General features: G+C 39.2%; 1 protein-coding gene and 1 pseudogene across 1 annotated transcript in view; both read right to left on the bottom strand.

Moving 5' to 3' along the window:
• GPC5 (glypican 5) overlaps positions 1–14393 on the bottom strand; it is a 667761-nt gene that overhangs the window by 60820 nt on the left and 592548 nt on the right. The gene's annotated exons all lie outside the window — the stretch shown is intronic.
• Positions 1845–2472, bottom strand: LOC102863410 (annotated as a pseudogene).

Genomic DNA, 14393 nt, shown 5'->3' on the forward strand with positions numbered 1-14393 from the left:
CAAACACTATGGAAGGCAGTTTGGAACTTTCTTAGAAATTCAGAAATAGAAATACCATTTGACCTAACAGTACCTCTACTGGGAATACACCCTAAAGAAACCAGAACTGCTATCCAAACAGATATATGCACATGCATGTTTATTGCTGCATTATTTTCAATAGCAAAGCTATGGAAGCAATCCAAATGTCCATCAACAAATGAATGGATAGAAAAATTATGGTAAATCCATACAACGGAATACTATGGAATACGGCACTGAAAAACAATGAACTCATAAAACATTACACAACATGGGTGACCCTGGTAGACATTATGATGAATGATATATCCAGTCACAAAAGGACATATACTGCATAGTACCACTGTTATAAAGCAAGTCTGACATGAGGGTTTGAGAAGAGAATAGGATAAGAGTGTATAGATAATGAACATTGCACTGGCATAGATTAAGGAAAAGAACCGTTTTAGAGAAATATATGATTAGGCATTTGATGTACAACAGTAGCCCAGAATAAGTGGTACACTGCAAAGATGACTGGGTGGAGGGATGGAAGTAATGGAGGGTAATTGGGCAACAATGAATGTTTTAAAAAAACAAAGAATGTGGACTGGGGGAGGGAGAAAGGAGAGTGAGTGAAAACGTGCAACAACAAATAAATGAAAAATCTGTAAACTTTCATTAAAATTACAATTAAAATAAAAAAATGATAGTAATTTTGGTTCCAGTTCTCTGCAAACATTTATCTAGTTTTGTTAGCACCATTTTTCAGTTTTTTCCTTTTAATGGATTTTATCTCTGTCCCACATCAGCTGTGTATCTCAAAGTTTCACTGCCTTTCAAACAGTTATAACTCATAGCCACTCTCCATTACATTTCCAGGGTTGTAAATCTTAACAAGAGATTGCACGTCTTTCCCTTTTGCTGTTGTCCATAGGTGGATGGATTTATTTCTGGTTCTTAATTTAATTCCATTGGTCTATGTCTCTGTCCATGTGCCTATCCTGTATCTTATTGATTATTATTACTTTGTATAGTAGGTTTTTAGATCAGGAAGTATAAGGTTCCTCCTTTATTTTTCTTCGTTAATAAAGTTTTGCTTGGTGTAGTCTGTAGGGAGTTGCACAGTTAACTCACATGTGGCCTTTCTCTAGAAGCTTAAATCCACCAGATTCTCTACAAGAGATGAGCAGTGTACACTTGTATAATTTACAGCTTTGGAAAGCAATGAGGTGTGTCCCCCCCCCTTTTTTTTGTTTTCAAAGTTTTGTTTATTTGTTTGTAGCTATCATCACGTTTGATCCTGAGAGGCAAGCAAGGGAGACAGATTTTTTGGGGCCCATTTTAGAGTCTGGGTCACTGAGGCTGCAATGGGTGACTCCAGGTCACAGCCAGTGGAGGAAAGAGCTCTGAGGTTGTGTGAAGCAAGGTCCTAGGCAACAGGGGACCCCTCGGCCTGCACCATACAGCAGCACCCAGAGAACTATCCCACCAGGGTGGTGAGACATGTGCAGACTCCCCCTCAAGAAGCATCTTCCAATCCCACCTGACCTGGGCCCTCATAAACATGCCCTAGAGAACTTAACAGCCCATGTGTTGGCTACCCCATACACACCCACCCACACCCATTTCTCAAGCACACCAGCCCAGGGTCCAGCCCAGCAGGTGGAGGCAGCTTTCTCTTGGGGCAGACAGTGCCCTGCACCCATAGGCCCCATGGGGAGTTCAGATCCTGGCAGAAACATCTCCTACATGCGTGCCCATCACGGGCATAGTAGAGGGGGCCTTTGGAGTCCCCAGCAAAGGTCTGGGTCAAGTGGTTAGCTGAGGCCAGTGTAGTGGCCTCACCAGTTGGCCTTCACTGCCTTGATGTCACTTACAAGGTTCTGGGCCAAGCAAATGCCAAAAATCTGGAGAAAGGCGATTCCCACAAAGACCCCGGCCACCATAATCAGGTTGTCCTGCAGCCACTTCTCAAACTGACCCACGCAGCCTTTGGAGTGGACGGAGCCCTGCTGCTTCAGTTCCAGTTTGAGTTGGACGTCGTAGCCACACTGGGTGTTGAGAACATCCTCTGCAGGGTCTCTCACGCAGCAGGAGAAGGGCACCCCGCAGTGCTCCCGGCTGGGGTTCAAGTCAGTGCAATTGTAATAGATATCGAGGTTCCTTGGCCCTCCGGCTCCACAGCAAGACCAGTATTCCTAAGCAAAGTCAATGAGGTTCTGGAGGTCGATGTCGTCCTGGTAGACCTTGACGTTGTGTTGATGAAGAGGTTGAGCTGGTCGCTAATCCAGTCTTTGAAAACGAAGGCCAGGATCCCAGTCGCCAGCTCCAGAAAAAAGATGAGGCTAAGGAATACAGAAAAAATCTTGAGCAGGAAAGTGCTCCAATGCAGCCAGCAAAGCCCAGCACAGACATGAAGCCTCCAACCACTACAAACAGCCACACGGGGTCCAAGCCCCCAAGATCTGTCAGTGCCAAGTGTTAGTCCCGGGCAAGGAGGCCAGGAGGGAGAACAAGAATGCAGGCTTCAGACTGGATGGCCTTGCCTGCAGTTGATAAAGTTTGACAAACGACCTTGCCAACCTAGCTGAGCCAACTGTGGACCATAAATTAAGAAATGGAATGCAACTCCCTTCTTCCCGAAGACCCCATTATAAAAAGCCCATTCAGACTTCAGACTGGATGGCCTTGATTCCAGTTGATAAGGTGGACAAACGACCTTGCCAACCTTGCTGAGTCAACCGTGGACCGTAAATTAAGAAATGGAATGCAACTCCCTTCTTCCCAAAAACCCCATTATAAAAAGCCCATCCCAAACCACCGGAGTAGTGAGTTCTCTGTTCTGTCCCGTAAGGACAGAGGATTCACCCGGGAGCTCAGCTTGAATAAAGTTATAACTTTAAACCTTATCTCTTTCGCTGACTTCTTTCAGGTATTTTGCTATACAGAAATGGCATCTCATAGATTTACTCATACACCCCTCTAATCACATTGAACATTTTTAATGCATTAATTGGTCATTCATATTCTTTTCAAAGTGTCTAAAGGCTTTCCCCATAATATGAAGTTTTCTTATAGTAATTATTTTGTCGCTATTTCCTATATATTCTATATAGATCAATTTTTGCAGAAACAGGTTATTTGATTTTTTTTATTGGCTCTGGGCTAATTTTTTAATAGTATCTCTCCATAAATTTTAATTTAGATATCATTTGCTGCTTATTTTATGTTATAGTTGTTGCTTTCAATGTCATGTAGGAGCAATCCCTAGCAACAGCCTGGTGTGTGAAGAAAACGATTTCTGATGCTTCTGTAAGCATCTTGCATATATATGTACACATGTGGACAGATATGCACACACATGTTTAAATCATACTTTAACTCATTTGTTGAAAATATCTTCCATTCTCAATTGAATTGGTGCTGTGTTGAACATTAATAAATTACATTTTGGTTCTATGGATTTATTTCTCTGTCCTAAAACCAAGTTTAGACTCTTCTTATTATCAAGCTCCAAATTAAATGTTGGTCTCAGGGTAGTCATAAATTATGAAACTTCATATTCAATTGTTTTATTTAGTCAATTTACATTTTCTATACAGAATTTGGAATAGGTTCTATTTTCCATACTTAAAGATTCTCACCACTGGACCAATTGGTAGCATCAGGATGGATGTTGAAGAGATTGAGATTATTCACAGCTTCAGTTTGCTCGGCTCCACAGTCAACACTCTTGGAACCAGAAGCCAGGAAATCAAAAAACGTATTGCGATGGGAAAGTCTGCGGTTAGGGACCTCTCTAGAGTACTCAAGAGCAACGGTGTCTCTCTGAAGACTAAGGTGCGTCTGATACAGGCCATGGTCTTTGCAATCACTTGTTATGCATCAGAGAGCTGGACAATGACTAGGGAAGACAGAAGGAAAATTGATGCCTTTGAGCTGTGGTGCTGGAGAAGAGTATTAAATGTACCATGGACTGCCAAGAAAACAAACAGATTCATCCTAGAGAGGGTTAAATCAGGCTACTCCTTGGAGGCAAAGATTCTGGGGCTTCGTCTGACATACTTTGGACATGTTGCAAGGAGAGACAGGTCCTTGGAGAGGGACATCATGCTTGGGAGGGTGGAGGGACAGCGCAGGAGGGGAAGACCCTCTATGAGGTGGATTGATTCAGTGACTGGGGTAATCAGGATGGGTGTGTCAGAGGCAATGCGATTGGCACAGGATAGGACAGGGTTTAGAGCTGTTGTACATAGGGTCGCTATGAGTCGCAAATGACTCGATGGCACATAACAACAACAACAACATTTTTTTTAAATTTCATACTGAATATTGTAAATATATTAGAAAGTCTGTGTTAGTTTTCTACCTCAGAAGAATATAGCTTTTAATTATAGCAAGAATTGGGAGAGATGCAAATTCTAAGCTCTGTGTTTCTTCAACTGTAGAGCAACAAATCTTCTCACTCCATTACATTAGCGTTTTTGTTGTTGTTGTTGGTGTTGACTGCCTTCCAGTCAAGCATGACTCATACTGATCCTATGAACAAAAGGCCTGAAGACCCTCTATAACTATCAACATTCATCAAAGTTGATGGCGTTTCCAGAGGCATGTTATTTAGGAAGTGGATGCCACTCCTGCTTTACCATTGTTAAACCGCGCTGTGCTGCTTAGCTTCTTCTTCCATAAGCACAGTAATAGATGGAGTGACTCAAAGAGCTAAGGAGAGCTCACCTGCAGATTTGGGGCACTTCCCCCTATCAAGGCCCCTTCTTTACTTTCTAGCTTCTTCTAAACAATCCAGCTTGAGTCTTCAGGCCAGTAAGAGTTCAGACCTTCCACATGAGTTGGAGGCACCTTGTGTTAGGAGGACTGGGGTATCTCTTGAAATAACAACATAAACTCTAGTTCAAGTTATAATTCTCACCCAGGATGGTTTTCTTCAGGGGCCAACACTCTCCTAGATTCTCCCTTCTAAATCAGACTTCCCTGCTTTCAAATAAAAGTTGTTATAATTTTTCCAAAATAAAAAATATTTTGTCTCAACTCTACTGCTATTACTAGGCAGGGATTCAAGTTTCTTTTTATTTCAATCACAATAAGGCATTATTATCCCCAATATATGCTATTTGTTAAAAATGGCATTTTTTTACGATGCATAGGACAGTGCTGTGCTTTCCAGTATACACACACACACACACACACACAGAGTCACACACTATACATATAATTTAACTCACCAAATTACATTTTTGAATGTTACTTATCACCATTTATCTTTGAAAGAAATAAGGCTGAGTAATATTGCTTCCAGTTCAAGTTCAAATGAAACTAATTTAAAAAAAAATCATATTTATGCTTCCACAGTTATTTCCCTTATCTACCATTCTATCATTACTCTTCCTGGGGGTGGGTTGAACCCCACCCCAAATCCATAATTTGTATACATTAAATCATTAGGGAATCCTCATAAAACAGTAATATTTAGTAGTTAAAGTCATGAGCTTTAAAGCCACGGAAAATTGGCTTTCTTTGCTTGCATCCTATATTTAATGTTCCACCTGTAAAAGATACTATTAATAAGAAGCTGTACTGCAATCCCGAAGGTACATGGTTCAAATCTACCAGCTGCTATAGGAAGAAGGATGGGCAATCTCCTGAGTGATAAACTGGTGCTGGAAATTGAACTTTAGGCCAGTGCCAATTCAAAGGCACAGGGCAATACTTATACTGGATGACATAGCAGAGACATCTCATGCAGGACATTATATATACAGAACAAGTATTCAATTGATAGTAGAGTTTTTATTAACTGTATCTTATAACAAGATATTAAACTTTTTCTCATTTGACAAAGGAATGAAGAAAACTCTGTGACAAATTTGTATCACACTTGATCTATCACATTTAGATAAATAAGCCAAATATTATGAACCAGGAAGGAGCGGGGAAGCAGCCATGCGTTTCGTGCTTGTTATGCACCAGTGAAATCACTGAGTTGCTCTATTTCCACTCACGATTTCCCTGCATGTGCAGAACGGAACTGCTCCATGGGGAGTTCAAGGCTGTGTCTTCACAGAAATCAGATCACTAGGACTGCCCTTTAAAGCACCTTTCTCAGTGACTCCAATCACCCAGCCTTTCAGCCAGCAGTCAAGTATTTAACTGCTCGTGTAACTCAGGGACTGCACACAATGGGTAAGCATTTAAAATTTATTATTTTACTTTTACGACAGTCCCCAAAGTAAACATGACCTTCATTTTTTACAGCTGAGGAGACCAAAGCTTAGAAACTTAATGTAACTTATCCAGCAGCAAGACTCTTCGGCGTCACAGCCAGTATTAGAAGTTTAATCTGTCTAACTCATTTCATGGCCCAGGCTGCAGAATTGAATTCCTACAAATGCAGAGTGTGGGCTGACCCTTTTAAACCTCTTATTATTAAAACACTTTCTCCTGCTTAAATGCTTTCTGGGCTTTCTTTTCTCAGTCTTCTCCTACCTCCCTCAGCTTAATGTCCTAATTTTCTTTCTTCAAAATTGTATGCCAACACAATCCAATTATAACTCGATCATCTGTCTTCCTCTTCATCCATTTATTTCATTTTTATTGGTTTCGTTCCAAAACTTAGTTTTAGGATCCTTAGAAATCTTTCATATAGCACATAATCACATAGTGTACTGTTTTAGGCATCACGAAGAGTAAATTAGACTGATAAAGTCTTACCCTTAGCCTGAAGGCTTTAACTGAACTGCATTGGCTTTATTAAATCACATTTGACCACATATTGTTTTGCCCAGCTAATGCATTCTGCATTCTCCCATGATTCCAGCAGGGCCTGAAGAATGATCTCAATTAGAATGCTTTGCAGAAAGTGGGACGCCATACTGATATTTCAAAGTAGCTCAGTCATTAAGAAAATGGCCTTAGAAATAGAATGATAAATGTCAGGTATTACATGGAAGATTATAAAAATTAGTTCCAGAAATATTGAAAGAGCTGGTTAAACAGATACAGAGCAGTGGTCTAACAAGACGACGAAGGGAAAAGCGCAACTGACGCTCATGTAAAGTAAGTCATTACAACTTTGGCTAATACATAAAAAGAGTCTTTTCTGCTCCAAATTATCTCTACACAAATTATCACACTTTGTAAAGTCTAGAGAAAAGCGTTTTAAAATCGTGATTTGTGTTTTGAAAGTTTGCAAAAAAAAAATCTTTTTTCGCCCATCTACAAAGGCAATATGAAGATGGCACAGGATAGACCAGGGTTCAGGTGTTTGAGTTGTGCTCCACTCAACTGCATTTAACAACAACTTATTCACATTTTGCTTCTTTTTCCTTTTGTTGTAAATTTTATTTTATTAATTTTAATGAAAATGTACAGAGATTTTTAGATTTCCATTCATTCATTGTTTCATTTTCCTCCCTGTCCAGCCAACCTCCTTCCCCAGTTCACTCTTCTCTTTGAAAAGTAAAAGAAAAATTCCTTCATTGGTATATAATCCCCACCCCCCAGTACACTCCACTACGCAACCTTCATTCTGGACTTTTGTCATAACCATAATACTCAATCATATATTTTAAACTGTTCTCTCCCTCATCTGTTTCAAAGCAGTATACATAATTTATCCAATTTTTTTCTCAGTCTCACCCCAACCCTGATGTCAGTCCAGTTTTACAACAATTGCACTATTCAGTGTTTTTTCTTTCGTGACTGAGATATTTCACTCAGCATAATGTCCTCCAGGGTCACCGATTTTGAATAATATTGCATGAGTTCCTTGTTTTTCAATGAAGCATAGTATTCCATTGTGCGAATATACCACAGCTTCTCTACCCATTCGTTTGTTGATGGGTATTTAGGTTGTTTCCAACTCTTTGCTATTGTGAACAAAGCCACAATAAACATGGGTGTGCATACATCTGTCTGGGTGGCAGTTATTGTTTCTTTAGGATATATTCCCAGTGGTGGAACTGCTGGGTCGAATGGTATTTCTACTTGCAACTTTTTGAGAAAGCACCATACAGTCTTTCCTATGAAAACCTAAGAATAATGTGGGATACCATCTTTTTTTAACACAGGTGCATTTTCTCAGTGGAACAGCTCTCTCTCTCTCTGCCCCCTCCTTGAGTTTTCTCTTTCCATTCATCTTTCTTTCATGTCCCTTCCCGTTTTATAAGCACCAACTTTGGACAAATACTACTTATTGTCTTGTATGGCTGATTATTCTTAGAACATATCTCATAAGTGGGGTGTTCTTGGTTTTGTTTTTTGTTTTTACTTTACATGCTTGTCTGTTGTTTCACAAAATTATTGTTGGGATGTGTGGTTTCAAATTTGAAGGATGTCTAAAGACCAGTCTCCAGGGCAGGGGTCATAATTTTCAATAATTAAAAAAAACTAGATTTAAAATGGAATCATTCCGCTCAATTTACAAAAGGTGAAAGACATACAAAAGATAGTAAATGTGGAGTCATGAAGGAGAATATGCAATTTCTGGTCTCACCTGTTTCTAACCTGTAAGATGCTCTAGGATATCATTTAACAATTGTTTCACTAAGTTAAGTGTGTGAGTCCATTTAATTCATTATACTCTGATTTAGAATTGGTCGTGAACATCTGTGTAGCATAGAGTTTGAGGATATATTTTTTACATTCATATATAAGTTGCAGGGAGTAGATCTATAAATCTTTGGAATCTTTTCAGAGCTTTTCCAGGTATTGGCAGTTTGGGAAGTAATGTAAAGCTCACCACAACTCACACTGAAAAAAATGAAGATACAAAAGGTATTTTCTTAGCTTCTACATTTTTAGAGTTCATTTTAAAATTCATGTGGAATGTTATTTCTTCTTCCATTAGTATGTTTTAAATTTAATCCTACTCTTTCTTAATTTTTCCTTCTTTATACTACAATTTTTAATAAAAATATCTAAGTCAATTTAATATTTGTCAGAAATTGAACAGGTAAAGAGTTTGGAATTGGTTTAAAGAAATAATTCTGAGATGTTTATATAACTGCTAAAGACACTGAGATAACTTCATAAGCACCTGGGAATAATGTTTAGCTGAAAAGACCTTTGAATTAATGTGTCTCAGCATGACTTTCTACAACATCAAAACAGAAAGCAAGAGAGATGTGCTAACTCAGAGACCTTAGAATGAGTATGGGAATGATCTCAAGACACAGATCTATCATGTAGTTTCCCCCTTCATCAAGAACATCTCCACCCCCCATGATTATCCTGTAGCAATATAGTTGTTGTGTACCATCTAATTGGTACCAATTCACAGTTGACCCTCCACTGGGTTTTCAGAATCAGTAAATTGTGTTGGAAGAGAGTGCCGTACTTTCTCCCATGGAGCAGCTTGTTGATTCGAACTTCATGTCTTTAGGATTGCAATGTAGCTTCTTATCACTAGAGTTCCCCAACGAAAGATTTGTTAGATGCCCTCAAGTTGAGCACCACTCACAGTGACCCCACGAACAGCACATCTGAACCCAGTCCTATCCTGTACAATTCTCACAATCTCTGACACACTCAAGCTCACTGCTGCAGATATGGTGTCAATCTACCTTATTGAGGGCCTTCCTCTCCTTCGCAGTTCTTCTACCTCTCCAAGTGATGATGTTCTTCTTCAAGGAGTAGTTAGAACTTGGTAACTCAACATGTCAGATCTGGACCTACTCTATTTTCTCTGATATTTGTAAGGTCTTTCAGAAATTTCCTTAAGTATGTTAGTTTTTCATCAGTAAAATGGGCATAGTAACCTTGCAGGGTTACTTCAAGAAATAGCTATTATATGAAAAGGTAGAGAAGAATCTGGCATAATAGCAATTACTATTGATATTATCTCTCAAGCATACTCTTCTTTGAATATTTAAAATAAAATAATAAAGATTAAAAGGGACTATTGTTGCCCCCATATCTACTACCTTCTTGTATCCATCAGTTCAAGAAAATCGACACCATTTTACTTCAGGTCCTATCACAATTTTAACTTCATGAACTCTGAAAAGAGCTATTTGTTCTAATGTTTTCAAATCAGAATGAATACCATCATTTTAACATATGTCATTTATTTTCTCACATCTTTCTTAATATTCTTAAGAAAAATTATTTTATCTTATATTGTTTCTACTCTTTTCAATTTTGTGCATTTGGATTTTCTTGAAGGAGGTCAATTATCTGCTAATGTTTGACTCACACTGCAGAGAACACATTTAGCTCAATTGGTAGAACACAAAATGTGATTTCATGGGTGTGATTCTCAAAGCACCAAGAGCAAGTGTGCAGTCTTCAGATAGTCCAATCTTGAAAGTCTTGAAGGTCTATTCATGCCTCTACAAGTAGCAACCTGCAACCAGAAACCTGGACTGCATTATACCACTTTAGTCAATGATTCACTTCCCAAGAAATGATACACAGTGAGGCTCAGATACCAGTGATTATCAACTAACCTTTTTTTTGTATTTTTACTTTTGGTGGTGGTGGTGGTGGTGGTTGTTGTTAGGTGCCATCAAGTTGAGTACAACTCATAGCAACCTTATAAACAAAAGATCTGAACCCTGCTGTACCCTGTGTCATCCCGACAATTCTTGCCACACAAGAGCCCATTGCAGCAGTCACCATGACAATCCACCTAGTTGAGGGTCTTCCTCTTCTTTGCTGACACTCTACCCTTCCCAGCATCATGTCTTTCTTCAAAGAACAAAAGGATTGAACACGTGAACAGGCCTTCATAAACCCTATGTGCAGCAGAGTACTTTTAGAGTAGACTAACAGATATGGCAACTAAAGCTGAGTCCTCAAATATGGAAACACAAAGGAGGAGAAACAATTGTACAGAGAAATTAAAAATTGGTAAGTAGAATATGAGAAGCATGAATACAGGAAAACTATACAGTATAAAGAAATGGAACACATAAATATTGACATATTAAGTGTTATCAAAATTAGATGGATTGGCATGGGAAATTTTGAATCCCATGATCATATGATCTATTATGCTGGCGATGAAAAGGTGAGGAAAAAAATGGGTTTGCTTTTATAGTTCAAAAGGCCATTTCTAGGTCCATCTTGAAATACAATATTGTGAGTTACAGGATAATATCCATATGCATTCAAGAAAGACCTATTAATACCACTATCATTCAAATTTACGTGCCTACAACTAGAGCCAAAGAGGAGAAAACAGATTATTTCTATCAATTGTTGCAGTCATAAATGGACCAGACATGTAACCAAGATGCATTAATAATAAGGGATGAGTGAAATGTCAAAGTTGGGAGCCAGGGAAAAGGATCAGGAGTCGGAAAATACGGACTTGGTGATAGAAATGAGGCTGGAGATAGAATGAAAGAATTCTGTACAATCAATGATTTATTCACAGAAAATATGTTTTATAAGAAACATAAGCACAGCCTGTAAACACTTCACCTGGTGAGATGCACAGTAATCAGATCAAATACAACTGTGGAAGGAACCATTGAAGAAGTTCAATATCAGCAGTGAAAACTAGTTCAAATGCTGATTGTGGTCAAATGCAAATTGCTCATATGCAATTTCAAATTAAAACTAAAGAAAGTTAAATCATACCCACAAGAATTAAAATTTTACCTTGAGTCTATACCCCATGAATTTAAAAACCAACTCAGGAATAGGTTTGAGGCCTGAACACTAATGAATGAAGATCAGATAAGCTGTGGGAAGATATCAAGAATACTGTTCATGGAGAATGCAAAAAATCATTACAAAGACAAAGAAGAAGACGAAGACCAAGACCAAGATGAAGAAGAAGAAGAAAAGACCAAAATGGATGTCAGAGAGACTCTGAATATTGCACTGGATTGCCCAGAAGCCAAAGGAAAGGAAAGAAATCATGAGATTAAGGAGCTGAATAGAAGATTTCAAAGGGCCGCTCATGAAGAGAAGGAAAAATATTATCATGAAATGTGGAATGAGCTGGAGTCCGAAAATCAAAAGGGCTGAATTTGCTCAGCCTTTTCTCAGCTGAAAGAACTAAAGAATAAATTCAAACCACAAGTTGCAATGCATAAGGATGCTATGGGCAGAATATTGAATGATACAGGATGCATTAAAAGAAGATGGAAGGGCTATACAGGGTCAATGTACCAAAAACAATTAGCTGACACAGAAGAATTTCAAGAAACAACATATGATCAAGAGGTAATGGGGATAAAAGAGGAAGTTCAGGATGCTTTGAAGGACTTGGCAAAAAAGTAAAGCCCCATGAATTGATGAAATATCAAATGACATATTTTAGCAAACAGATATTGCCCTGGATGTGGTCACCAAGTTGTGCCAAGGAATCTGGAGGACAACTATTTGACAAACTGACTGGAAGTAACCCAACAGAATTTATTGAACAATATCACTAATATCACACACTAGCAAAATCCTCCTGAAGATTATCCAAAAACAACTGGAAGAGTATGTTGACAGAAAATTACCAGAAATAAAAGCTGGGTTTAGAAGAGGTTGTGGCACTAGAGACATTACTGCCAATGTCAGATGGATCCTGGCTGAAAGCAGAGAGTACCAGAAGAAAGTCTATCACTGTTTCATTAACCATGCAAAGGCATTTGACTGTGTGGATCACAACAAATTGTACCAAACATTGTGGAAAATGGGAATCCCAGAACACTTGATTGTGTTTATGCAAAACCTATATTTGGACCAAGAAGCAGTCCTCAAAACAGAGCAAGGAAACACTGTATGGTTCAAAACACTGTATTTCTTCAAAAGAAGAAAGGAGTGCATAAGGAATCTATCTTGTCTTCATACCTTTTCAATCTAGATGCTGAACAGATCATTCAGGAACCAGGGCTTAATGAGGAAGAATTTGGCATCAAGATTGGAAGAAAAAGCATCAACAACCTTCAATATGCAGACGACACAACCTTGCTTGCTGAAATTGAAGAAGACCTGAAGCACTTGCTGCAAAAGGCCAATATAGATTGAAGCTCAACATCAAAAAGACAAAGATTCTCACCACTGGACCAACTGGTAGCACTTCGATGGATGGAAAAGAAATTGAGGTTGTTAACAATTACAGCTTGCTCGGCTCCACAATCAACACGCTTAACATGAGCTGTTAGGAAATCAAAAGATGAATTGCATTGGGAAAATCTGCTGTCATGGACATCTCCAGAGTATTCAGAAGTAAGGATGTCAGTCTAGAGACAAAAATATGCCTATCCAGGCTATGGTCTTCTCAATTATTTGTTATGCATCAGAGAGCTGGAAAATGACTAAGGATGACAGAAGAAGAATAGATGCCTTTGAGTCGTCATGCTGGAGAAGAGTCTTGAAAATACCATGGACTTCCAAGAGAAGAAATCTGTCTTAGAGAGGGTGAAACCAAATCTCTCCTTGGAGGCTAGGATTTTAAAGCTCCATTTCATATATTTTGGGCATTTGGTCGGGAGAAACCGGTCCTTAGAGAAGGACATCATGCTCAGAATGGTGGAGGGACAGCACAGGAGAGAATGACCCCTGATGAGATGGATTGATACAGTATCCGGGGCAGTGGGGGTTGGTATGTTGGAATTAGTGAGTCTGGCTCAGGATAGGGAGGGATTCAGAGTTACTGTATATAGGGTCACTATGAACCGTGAAGATACTGAGATTGTTAACAGTTTTAGTTTGCTTGGCTCAACAATCAACACTTTTGGTACTAGCAGCCAGGAAATGAAGAGATAAATTACACTGAGAAAGTCATCTGTCTGGGACCTCTCCAGAGTACTGAAGAGCAATGACATCAGTCTGTAGCATAAGGTGCACTTGATCCAGGCCATAATCTTTGCAATTGCTTGCTATGAGTCAGAGAGCTGGACAATGACTAGGGATGATATAAAGAGAATTGATGTATTTAAGCTGTGGTGCTGGAGAAGCGTATTGAATATACCATGGACTGCTAGAAGAACAAACAAGTTTGTCCTGGAGAGGGTGAAAATGGGTTGTTCCTTGGAGACAAGTATTCTGAAGCTTCATCTGACATACTCTGGACATGTTACAAGGAGGGGCCAGTTCTTGGATAGGAACTGCATGTTTGGGAGGGTGGAGGAACAACACAAGAGAGGAAGACCCTGGATAAGAAGGATTGATTCAGTAACTGGGGTAGCGGGGTAGGTGTGTCAGAGACAATAAGGATGACACAGGATAGAGTAGGGTTTAGGGCTCTTATACATAGAGTCGCTACAAGACACATGAGCCTCAATGGTACATATCAACAACAAACATACATCCAGTTGATTCAATGGTGCTTAACAACTGAAACAGAGGAGGGAGAGAACCGTTTAAAAGAGAGATGTAACTGGGTATTTCTGTCATCACAGGAGACTAGAGCGAGGGCTGCATGGTGG

Source organism: Elephantulus edwardii, unplaced genomic scaffold, assembly GCF_000299155.1.
Source record: "Elephantulus edwardii isolate Elephantulus edwardi_28Jun2011 unplaced genomic scaffold, EleEdw1.0 scaffold00004, whole genome shotgun sequence".
Classification (NCBI taxonomy): Eukaryota; Metazoa; Chordata; class Mammalia; order Macroscelidea; family Macroscelididae; genus Elephantulus; species Elephantulus edwardii.